Source organism: Cebus imitator, unplaced genomic scaffold, assembly GCF_001604975.1.
Source record: "Cebus imitator isolate Cc_AM_T3 unplaced genomic scaffold, Cebus_imitator-1.0 Scaffold6, whole genome shotgun sequence".
Taxonomy (NCBI): Eukaryota; Metazoa; Chordata; class Mammalia; order Primates; family Cebidae; genus Cebus; species Cebus imitator.
The window spans coordinates 6,388,176-6,399,136 of record NW_016107321.1 but is presented as its reverse complement, the minus strand read 5'-3'; the positions used below and the strand labels follow the sequence as shown (position 1 = coordinate 6,399,136).

At 40.2% G+C, this 10,961-nt stretch overlaps 1 protein-coding gene across 3 annotated transcripts in view; it reads left to right on the top strand.

Moving 5' to 3' along the window:
- The window catches only part of TULP4 (TUB like protein 4), a 214,654-nt gene that overhangs the window by 119,584 nt on the left and 84,109 nt on the right, over window positions 1-10,961 (top strand). The window lies entirely within an intron of this gene.

Genomic DNA, 10,961 nt, shown 5'->3' with positions numbered 1-10,961 from the left:
CTGTCATTCTTCCATTAACCAAAGCATGGGGCTCTTTTCCCTGGAAAAGCCCAGTGATGAGGTGAAACATGCCTTCAGATTTAGGGCAGCTAGAGGACTTTAAATCATTGCTCAGAGAAAAAAACGGAAGGGGAGCAAGGATAAATGCCAAATGAGTGCTCAGCTTTTTCACACGTTATATCTTTCAGTCTTCAGGAACCCTATTCCAAAAATATTGTTATTCTCAGTTAATGGAAGAAAACAATCCAGGTCAGGAGTTCAGTAACTTGTCCAAGGAAGTTCATGGGTGGTAAGCCAGAACTCAAACCCTAGTTTGTTTGAGTCTATAATGCCCCACCGCATTGTCATTTTCCCAAACAAGAAATGATTTTCTCTTTTGGTGGAAATGCACGTATTCATAGTGTATTACATGCTGCATAATGACGTTTCGGTCAACACAGACTGCATATAGGATGGTGATCTCATAAGGTTATAATGGAGCTGAAAAATTTCTATCACCTGGTGACAATGTCGCGTAACACATTGCTGATGTGTTTGTGGTGTTACTGGTATAAACAAGCCTACTGTGATGCCAGTTGTACACAAGTATAGCAGATACCATTAGTACAGTCCGTAATGCTTGATAATAACAAAGGACTGTTACTGGTATTTACTGTACTTTTTATTATTTTAGAGTATGCTTCTACTTATTAAAAAAAAGTTAACAGTCTCAGGCAGGTCCTCCAGGAGGTATTCCTGAAGAAGGCATTGTTATCATAGGAAATGATAGCTCCATGGATATGTTATTGCCCCTTGTGCTAGTCAGTTTCTCCAGAGGGGCAGAACTAACAGGACAGATATGCATATATATATATATATGAAAGGGAGTTTATTAAGAAGAATTGGCTCACACGGTCACGAGGTAAAGTCCCACGATAGGCTCTCTGAAAGCTGAGGAGCTGGGAAGCCAGTGGTGGACCAGTCTGAGTACCAAAACCTCAAAAGTAGGGAAGTTGACAGCGCAGCCTTCAGTCTGTGGCCAAAGGCCCGAGAGCCCCTGGCAAACCACTGGTGTAAGTCCAAGAGTCCAAAAGCTGAAGAACTAGCAGCCCAATGCTCAAGGACAGGAAGCATCTCCCATGGCAGAAAGATGAAGGTTGGAAGACTCTGCAAGCCTGCTCCTCCATCTTCTCCTGCCTGCTTTATTCCAGCGGTGCTGGCAGCTGATTAGCTGGTGCCACCCAGATTAAGGGTGGATCTGCCTCTCCCAGTCCACTGACTCAAATGTTAATCTCCTGTGGCAACAAACACAGCCAGGAACAATACTTTGCATCCTTCAATCCAATCAAGTTTGACACTCAATATTAGCCATCACACCCCTGAAGACCTTCCAGTGGGCCAAGGTGTGGAGGTGGAAGACGGTGACATGAATGATCTTGGTGCCATGGAGGCCTAGGCTAATGTGTTTGTGACTTAGTTTTTTAACAAAAACATTTAAAAAGAAAAAAAATTAATAGGAAAAGCTTTACAGAATAAGGATATAGAGAAAAAATATTTTGGTACAGCTATATAATATGTTTGTGTTTTAAGTGTTATTGCAAAAGGATCAAAGAAAGGATCAGACTTTTTTAAAAACTGAAAAGTTTATGAAGTAAAAGAGTTACAGTAAGCTCAGGTTAATTTATTATTGAAGAAAGAAAAATTTTTTAATAAAATGAGTGTAGCCTAAGTGTACAGTGTTTATAAAACCTACCGCGGCATACGACAATGTCCTCGGCTTCACAGTCACTCACCACTCACTCTCTGGTGCACCCAGAGCCACTTCCAGTCCTGCAAGCTCCATTCATGGAAAGTGCCCTATACAGGTGAACCACATTTTATCTTCTATACTGTATTCTTACTGCATGGTGTCTATGTTTAGCTAGCATTAGATACATAAATACTTGCGGTTGTGTTACAGTTGCCTACAGTGTTCACTACAGCCATCACATGTGTACAGGTTTGTAGCCTAGGAGCAATAGGCTGTCCCATACCCCCTAGGTGTGGAGTAGGCTGTACCCTCCAGGTTCGTGCAGTTGCACTCTGTGATGATCACACGACGAGGAAATTGCCTGACGACATACTTCTTACAATGTATCCCCATTGTTAATTGACACATGACTGTATACCCAAGGGAGTTCAGGATTTATTACCATTAAAAGGCCCTCCCCACCAGCTAGGCAGTGCCACCAGTGTGTGGATTCTTCTAGCAGTAGCCTTTGTCAGCAGGGGCCCTCTGTCATCTCCATAGCAGCTGTGCAGTCACCACCACCCTGCACATCCCTTGTGTTTCTTTCCATTGAGAGTTTAGAGCAAATACTAGAAACAAGAAGGGGAGGATGAGTTCAGCCCTGGAGGCAAATGAGCTTACCTGGGCCATAGAACAGTTGGAAGCACCCAGAATCTCACAAATGCCTGCCCCTATCAGGTTCGACTAAAGTAATTACTGTATGTGGTAATATCATTTAGAGTTTTGTACAATTGGGAACTCAGATTTTTCAAATCCTAGAACCCATTGAACAACTGTCATCATTAAATGCTGACATTTTGGGGGAGATTTGGTTGCTTTTAATTGTGTTGGAGTCAGATCTTATCCAAATTAAAAGGACATCGCACACTGGAGACAATGAATCACTGGTCAAGGGAGTGGTGGCTTTGTACAGCAGGCAAAGTTCTGTGGCTCAGAAGAGGAGTGTCTTTGAGAGCAGCTCAGAGAAGAAGACTACTTTTCAGGAGGAGCCACAGAGTGTCTTCATTATACAGCATGCCTTTCATTGTCACAAAGTAATCAAACATTTGGCAAAAGCTAAGAGATGCTTTAACAGTTTCTTTTTCAAGAAATGATTAAGAGTCCTTTATTTCAAAAATGAGTTTGGAACAGTACACACATTATTTTACAGTATTAGTCACCAGGGGTGGCTGTGCCAGGCACACACACTCTGAGACAGTGATGAAAAGCTGCCTGGGTCAATGGCATGGTCAGCCTGCTGCTCAGCTTCAATTAATCCATGTCTAAGAACTCTCTTTGGTAAAGCAAGAGCACTGCAACCTTCTGCAGTTGAAAAACAACCACAAGAACTGGGGTTTCTGCCCCTTCTTTTGGAGACAGGGTCTCTCTGTCACCCAGGCTGGAGTGCAGTGGCGTGATCTTGGCTCACTACAACCTCCACCTCCCAGGTTCAAGCGATTCTTAAGCCTCAGCCTCCTGAGTAGCTGGGATTACTGGCATACGCCACTTCGCCTGGCTAATTCTTTGTACTTTTAGTAGAGACAGGGTTCCACCACATTGCCCAGGCCATTTTTGGACTTCTGGGTTCAGGTGATCCACCCACCTTGGCCTCCCAAAGTGCTGGGATTACAGGCATTAGTGACCACTTTTATTTATTTATTTATTTTTTGAGACAGAGTCTTGCTCTGTCACCAGGCTGGAGTGCAGTAGTGCAATCTTGGCCCACTGCAACCTCTGCCTCCCAGGTTCAAGCAATTCCCCTGCCTCAGCCTCCTGAGTCGCTGAGACTACAGGTGTGTGCCACTATGCCTGGCTAATTTTTTGTGTTTTAGTAGAGACGGTTTCACCATGTTGGCCAGGATGGCCTCAATCTCTGGCCTACCTTGTAATCTGCCTGCTTTTGCCTCCCAAAGTGCTGGGATTACAGGTGTAAGCCACCATGACTGGCGTTTTTTTTGTTTGTTTGTTTTTTGTTTTTTAAAGCAATTTGATACTTGGTTTTCTCTGGTTTTGTTTTTCCAGTTGTGATTTATTGTTATCACTTTATGTTGTCCTCATAAACCCAAATTGGGCCAAGTGGCTACTTGGGAGACTGAGTCAGGAAGATCTCTTGTGACCAGAGTTCAAGATCAGCTTGGACAATATGCAAGACCTCATCTCAACAAAAATGTTTTTAAAATTAGCTTGGTATGGTAGCCCAACCCTGTAGTCCCAGATACTCAGAAGACGGAAGTAGAGGATTGCTTGAGCCCAGGAGTTTGAGGCTGCAGTGAACTATGATTGTGCCACTGTACTCCAGCCTGGGTGACAAAGCAAGACCAAGTCTGTAGACAAACAGAAACCCAATTAGTTCATGTGAACATCCTCTTTTATCTGTTTTTTGTGATGTAAAATTGCTGGTATCTCTAAGAAGCTACTTTTTACTGGCTATGCGTTTTGGCTTTCAATTAAGGAGATTTCCCAAAATAGTTTTTTCTCTTAATACAAATCTTTTTAAGATATATAGTTAAAATGCATGCAAGTAAATAGCATTATCTTTGCAAAATGAAAGAGCTTTTTAATTTTATTCCAGAATGTAATGCATTGTTTCTGAAAAACATTGTTTTATGTTAATGAAAAAAACTAGACAGTATAATTGGTTGGAACATAGTCAGTGAAGTCAAGGTTCTGAGTTTATCTGAGGATAAACAAAACCTCAACAGATTTCCATTGTCAGGTATCATGATTATAGACCATGATCTCTGAACACAGTGCAACTGGGTCAGAAGTTAGTAACAAAAAGATAAGAGATCCCTGTCTGTTTAGACGTTTTAAAATATATTGTTAAATAGCTCATGGTTTAAAGACATTTATAAAATTCTAGATCTCAGTGATAATGAAAACACTATGTCAACAAAAAGAGTTAAACTCCATAAAATAATTGAAGAGATTTATTCTGAGTCAAATATGAGTGACCATGGCCCATGACACAGCCTTCAAGAAGTCCAGAGAACATGTGCCCACGGTGGTCGGGCTGTAGCTTGGTTTTATACACTTTAGAGAGGAGTGAGACATCAGTCAAATACATGTAAGACATACATTGGTTTGGTCCAGAAAGGCAGAACAACGCAAAGGGGTAGGGGAGGTTCTGGGCTATGGTGAATTTAAATATTTTCTGGTTGACAATCGGTTGACTTTGTCTAAAGACCCAGGATTGATAGAAAGGTAATGTTCAGACTAAAATAAAGATTGTGCAGCCCAAAGTGCTTTTGAAGTCTTATAGTGGCTGTCCTTAGAGACAATAGGATGACAAATGCTTCCTATTCAGATTTTAGGTAATCTCTTTAGGATTGGGATGGTTTGGAAGAAAAAGATCTAACTACATTAATGGAGATTCTTTACAAATGCAGTTTTTCCCCCCGCAAATAACAGCTTTGCAGGGCCATTTCAAGATACAGCAAACAAGCATGCTTTTGGGTAAAATATTTTGATTTTCTTATTGGTCTTGTAATGTTATGTCAGAGTCAGGTTGGAAAGTAAATCATGATATATAGGGTTAAGTAAAACCCAACCTATCTGATGAGAATTATGATTTTGGGGGCATGACTCCCTAGACCTCTTAGATAAAAATTTGGGCAAGGTAAAAAAATCATAGTTTAGTCCTTAATTATATACCAGAATTTGTGAGACATGATTAAAGTGGTGCTGTGAGAGAAATGTATATCCTTAATTACTTATATTAGCAATAAAACTGTGATTATTGGTCAGATATGTGTTTATCTTAAAACATTATTAATTGAACAGGAGAGTAAATCCAATGAGAGAAAAAGAAATAATAAAAATGAAAGTGAAAATTAATACAATAGGGAAAACATGATAAGGTAGAGATCAACAAATCCAAAAAATTGTTTTTTGGAAACAAATCAACAAAATAGACAAATTGCTTGCAAAACTGATCAAGAGAAAAGAGAACACAGAAATAAACAATTTTATAATGAAAATGGGGCATAGCTATAAATAGAGATTACAAGATAACTAAAGGTAATTATAAGATGCATAAGTAGTTCAATGGGGGAAGGATAATCTTTTCAACAAATGGTGCTGAAACAACTGAATATCTGTTATTTTTAAAAAGAAAACCTTGATTCTTACCTCATACCCTGCATGAGTTTGGTCCAGAAAGGCAGTAAGTGGAGGAACACCAGGGTTCTTGGTCCTCATGCCGTTTAGATAAACGACACGGACACAAGTGGAGTGGTTTTAAGGAGTGGAGAGTTTAATAGGCAAGAAGGAAGAAGGAGGCAGAAGGAACAGGCTCCCCCTTACAGAGACAGAGCGAGGGGAAGCTCCAAAGCTGAAAGAGGAGCTTCCCGAGTGCAGCAGACTGCCGAGACCAGCTCGGTCGCGGAGACCCCAACCGAGACGACGCTGAAGGAATTAAGAAACAGAAACAAAAATAGAGTGGAAAAGGGGAAATCAGAGTGGGGCACCTGGGGACTGACAGCATTTCCCAGCTGAAAGCCCAGAGCAAACTCTGACCCATGTATTTATTCTTTGTAAACAGCGATTATTGTTAGTGAGCAGGTGTCCTATGTTTTTTTTAAGAGTCATGTAAAGACAAATTTTAATTTGAAGACTTGATACTAAGAAATAAATATATATACACCTAATATGTACTCATAAAAATTAAAAACTAATTTGTTTAATATATGTTGAATATTTATTATGGTTCTGTGGACAGGGTACATGCCTAAGTTTTTCTTTCTTTTTTTTTTTTTTTATTATACTTTAAGTTCTGGGGTACATGTGCAGATCTTGCAGGATTGTTACATAGGTATACACATGCCATTGTGGTTTGCTGCATCTGTTCCCCCGCAACCCCGTCACCTACATTAGGTACTTCTCCTCATGTTATCCATCCCCGATCCCTTCACCCCTTCCTATTCCTCCCCTATCCCTCCTTCCCCACAACAGGCCCCAGTGTCTGATGTTCCCCTCCCTGTGTCCATGTGCTCTCATTGTTCAACACCCACTTATGAATGAGAACATGCAGTGTTTGGTTTTCTGTTCTTGTGTCAGTTTGCTGAGAATTATGGTTTCCAGCTTCATCCATGTCCCTGCAAAGGACATGAACTCATCCTTTTTTATGGCTGCATAGTATTCCATGGTTATTTGTGCCACATTTTCTTTATCCAGTCTATCCTTGATGGGCATTTGGGTTGGTTCGAAGTCTTTGCTATTGTAAACAGTGCTGGAATGAACATATGTGTGCATGTGTCTTTATAATAGAACGATCTATAATCCTCTGGGTATATATCCAGTAATGGGATTGCTGGATCAAATGGTATTTCTATCGTTAGATCCTTGAGTAATTGCCAACCCGTCTTCCACAATGGTTGAACTAATTTACACTCTCACCAACAGTGTAAAAGCGTTCCTGTTTCTCCACATCCTCTCCAGCATCTGTTGTCTCCAGATTTTTTAATGATCGCCATTCTAACTGGCATGAGATGGTATATCAATGTGGTTTTGATTTGCATTTCTCTAATGACCAGTGTTGATGAGCATTTTTTCATATGTTTGTTGGCCACATAAATGTCTTCTTTTGAAAAGTGTTCTATCCTTCATCCACTTTTTGGTGGGGTTGTTTTCTTCTTGTAAATCTGTTTTAGTTCTTTGTAGATTCTAGATATTAGCCCTTTGTCAAATAAGTAGCTTGCAAAATTTTTTCCCCATTCTGTTGGTTGCCAGTTCACTCTTAATTATTATTTCTTTTGCTGTGCAGAAGCTCTTAAGTTTAATTAGATCCCATTTGTCTATTTTGGCTTTTGTTGCCATTGCTTTTGGTGTTTTAGTCATAAAGTCCTTGCCTATGCCTATGTCCTGAATGATATTGCCTGTGTTTCCTTCTAAGGTTTTTATGGTGTTAGGTCTTATGTTTAAATCTTTAATCCATCTGGAGTTAATTTTTGTATAAGGTGTAAGAAAGGGGTCCAGTTTCAGCTTTCTGCACATGGCTAGCCAGTTTTCCCAGCACCATTTATTAAAGATAGAATAAAGATAAACTAGGCAAGCAGCTAGCGCCTGTTCACTACTAATTAAAAATAAACTAGAAAGCATTCTTTAAGTGGAGAAATGGGGGCAAGATCATGCATCCTGCATTTTAAGAACTGGTTTCACTAGTGCGTGACTGGTACATATTGCTTACTATTCTATAATGCCATAAGCGGTTTTCTGCCTTGGGACGGCACCATGTTCCTTGCCGTCATCTCTCAGTAAACAATATGTAATCCGTCACACACATCAGTGTTTGTTCTCATCAGTGGATACCAGCCAAGTATGTATGCAGAAGCTGGAGGAGGTGGTGTCTGATTTGCTTAGGGCTCAGAGGATTGGTTTGACCAGGTACGTCACTCATGTAGCCTGCAGAAAAAGCTGGCCCCGCCACCCTGGCCTTTTAATATACGAATGCAGGGCTCCTTGAATGTTCTATGCATGTGGGGATATGTGGGGACAACCATGTTACCAGGAACATGTGGTTCAAGGTCAGCAAGGCTGGGAATTGCTTCCCAAAGTGCTGGGATTACAGGTGTGAGCCACCACGCCCAGCCTGACATAACCACTTTGGAAAATGGTTTACTAATTTTTTGTGCAGTAAAACATACATTTACCATATAGCCCAACAATTCCACTCCTAGGTATTTACTCAAGAGAAATAAAATTACGTGTCATAAAAAGTCCTGCACGTGATTGCATGAATGTTCATGATAGTTTCATAATAACTAAATTCTGGAAACAACCCAGCTATCTAGCAATTTGTTTTAAGTTTTTAGTCCAGGGGTACATGTGCCGATTTGTTACATAGGTAAACTTGTGTCATGGGGGGTTGTTGTACAGATTATTTGGTCACCCAGGTGTTGAGCCTAGTGCCCATTAGTTATTTTTCCTGATCCTCTCCCTCCTTCTACCCTCCATCCTCTACCCTTCGATAGGCCCCAGTGTCTATTGTTCCCCTCAATATGTCCATGTGTTTTTGTCATTGAGCTCCCACTTATAAGTGAGAACATGCTGTATTTGGTTTTCTGTTCCTCTGTTAGCTTGCTAAACATAATGGCCTCCAGCTCCATCCAAGTTCCTGCAAAGGACATGATCTCGTTCTTTTTTATGGCTGCATTGTATTCCATGGTATGTATATACCACATTTTCTTTAACCAGTCTACGACATACATGTACATGTCTCTTTATGACAGAACAATTTCTATTCCTTTGGGTGTATACCCAGTAATGGAATTGCTGGTTTGAATGGCAGTTCTGTTTTTAGGTCTTCGAGGAATCACTACACTGTTTTCCACAATGGCTGAACTAATTTACAACCCAAGTAACAGTGTATATGTGTTCCTTTTTCTCTGCAACCTCTCCAGCATGTTATTTTTTGACTTTTAAATAGTAGCCATTCCGACTGATGTGAGATGATACTCGTTGTGGTTTCGATTTACATTTCTCTAATCAGTAATGTTGAGCCTTTTTAAACATGCTTGTTGGCTGTATGTATGTCTTTTTTTGAAAAGTGTCAGTTCATATTTTTTGCCCACGTTATAATGGGATTGTTTTCTTGTAAATTTGTTTAAGTATCTTTATAGATGCTGTGTATTAGACCTTTGTCAGATGCATAGTTTGTAAAATTTTTCTCTTATTCTATAGGTTGGTTGTCTGTTTACTTTATTGGTTTCTTTTGCTGTCCTGAAGCTCTTTCATTCAATTAGATCCCATTTGTTGATTTTTGCTTTTGTTGCAATTGCTTTTGGTATCTTCATCATGCAATCTTTGCCCATTCCTGTGTCCAGAATGGTATTGCCTAGGTCGTCCTCCAAGGTTTCTATAGTTTGGGGTTTTACATATAAGTCTTATAATCTTGAGTTGATTTTTGTGTATGATGTAAGAAAGGGGTCCAGTTTCAGTCTTCCACATATGGCTACCCAGTTATCTCAGCATCATTTATTGAATAGGGAGTCCTTTCCCCATTGTTTGTGTTAGCTTGGTCAAAAATGAGATGGTTGTGGACGTGCATCCTTATTTCTGGGTTCTCTGTTCTGTTCCATTGGTCTATGTGTCTGTTTTTGTACCAGTACCATGCTGTTTTGGTTACTGTAGCCCTGTAGTATAGTTTGACATCAGGTAGCATGATGCCTCCAGCTTTGTTCTTTTTGCTTAGGATTGCCTTGGCTCTTAGGATTCTTTTTTGGCTCCATATGAATTTTAAAATAGTTTTTTCCTAGTTCTGTGAAGAATGTCATTGGTAGTTTGATAGGAATAGCATTAAATCTGTAAACTGTTTTGGATAGTATGGCCCTTTTAATGATATTGATTCTTCCTACCCATGAGCATGGAGTGTGTTTCCATTTGTTTGTATCATCTCTGATTTCTTTGAGCAGTGTTTTGTAGTTCTCCTTGTAGAGATCCTCTAGCTGTATTCCTAGGAATGTTATTCTTTTTGTGGCAGTTGTGAATGGGAGTTTGTTCCTGATTTGGCCCTTGGTTTGGCTGTTGTTGGTTCATTGACTTTGTATCCTGAGACTTTGCTGAATAGCAATTTGGATAGACAAATTGTGGTGTATTCATATAACAGAATAATATGTAAAAAGAAATGAACTACTGATGCACACAATTCAGATAACTCTCAACATCTTTATGCTGAGTGAAAGTAGTCAGACACTGAAGTTGGTACCATATGGTTCCATATGCAAAATTCTAGAATGAACAACCAGTGACAGAAATCACTGTTTGCCTAGGACTAGGGCTGGGGATTGACTGCCTGGAGTGAGGAGGGACTTTACTGCATATAAATTATACCTTAATAAAGTTGATTTTTTAAAGGAAAATACTAGCAACTACTTGCCAACAGTTTTGAAAACACAAATTCCTTTTCAAAATTATCAGAACTGACTCAAGAAGTAGAAGGCTTGAAAGTTTAGACTGGGCACAGTGGCTCATGCCTATAATTCCAGCACTTTGGGAGGCCAAGGTGGACAGATCACTTGAGGTCAGGAGTTGGAGACCAGCCTGGCCAACATGGCAAAACCCTAATCTCTACTAAATATACAAAAATTAGCCAAGTGTGGTGGTGTGTGCCTGTAGTCCCAGCTACTCAAGAGGCTGAGGCAAACGAATCACTTGGACCCGGGAAGTGGAGGTTGCAGTGAGCCAACATCGTGCCACTGCACTCCAGCCTGGGCAA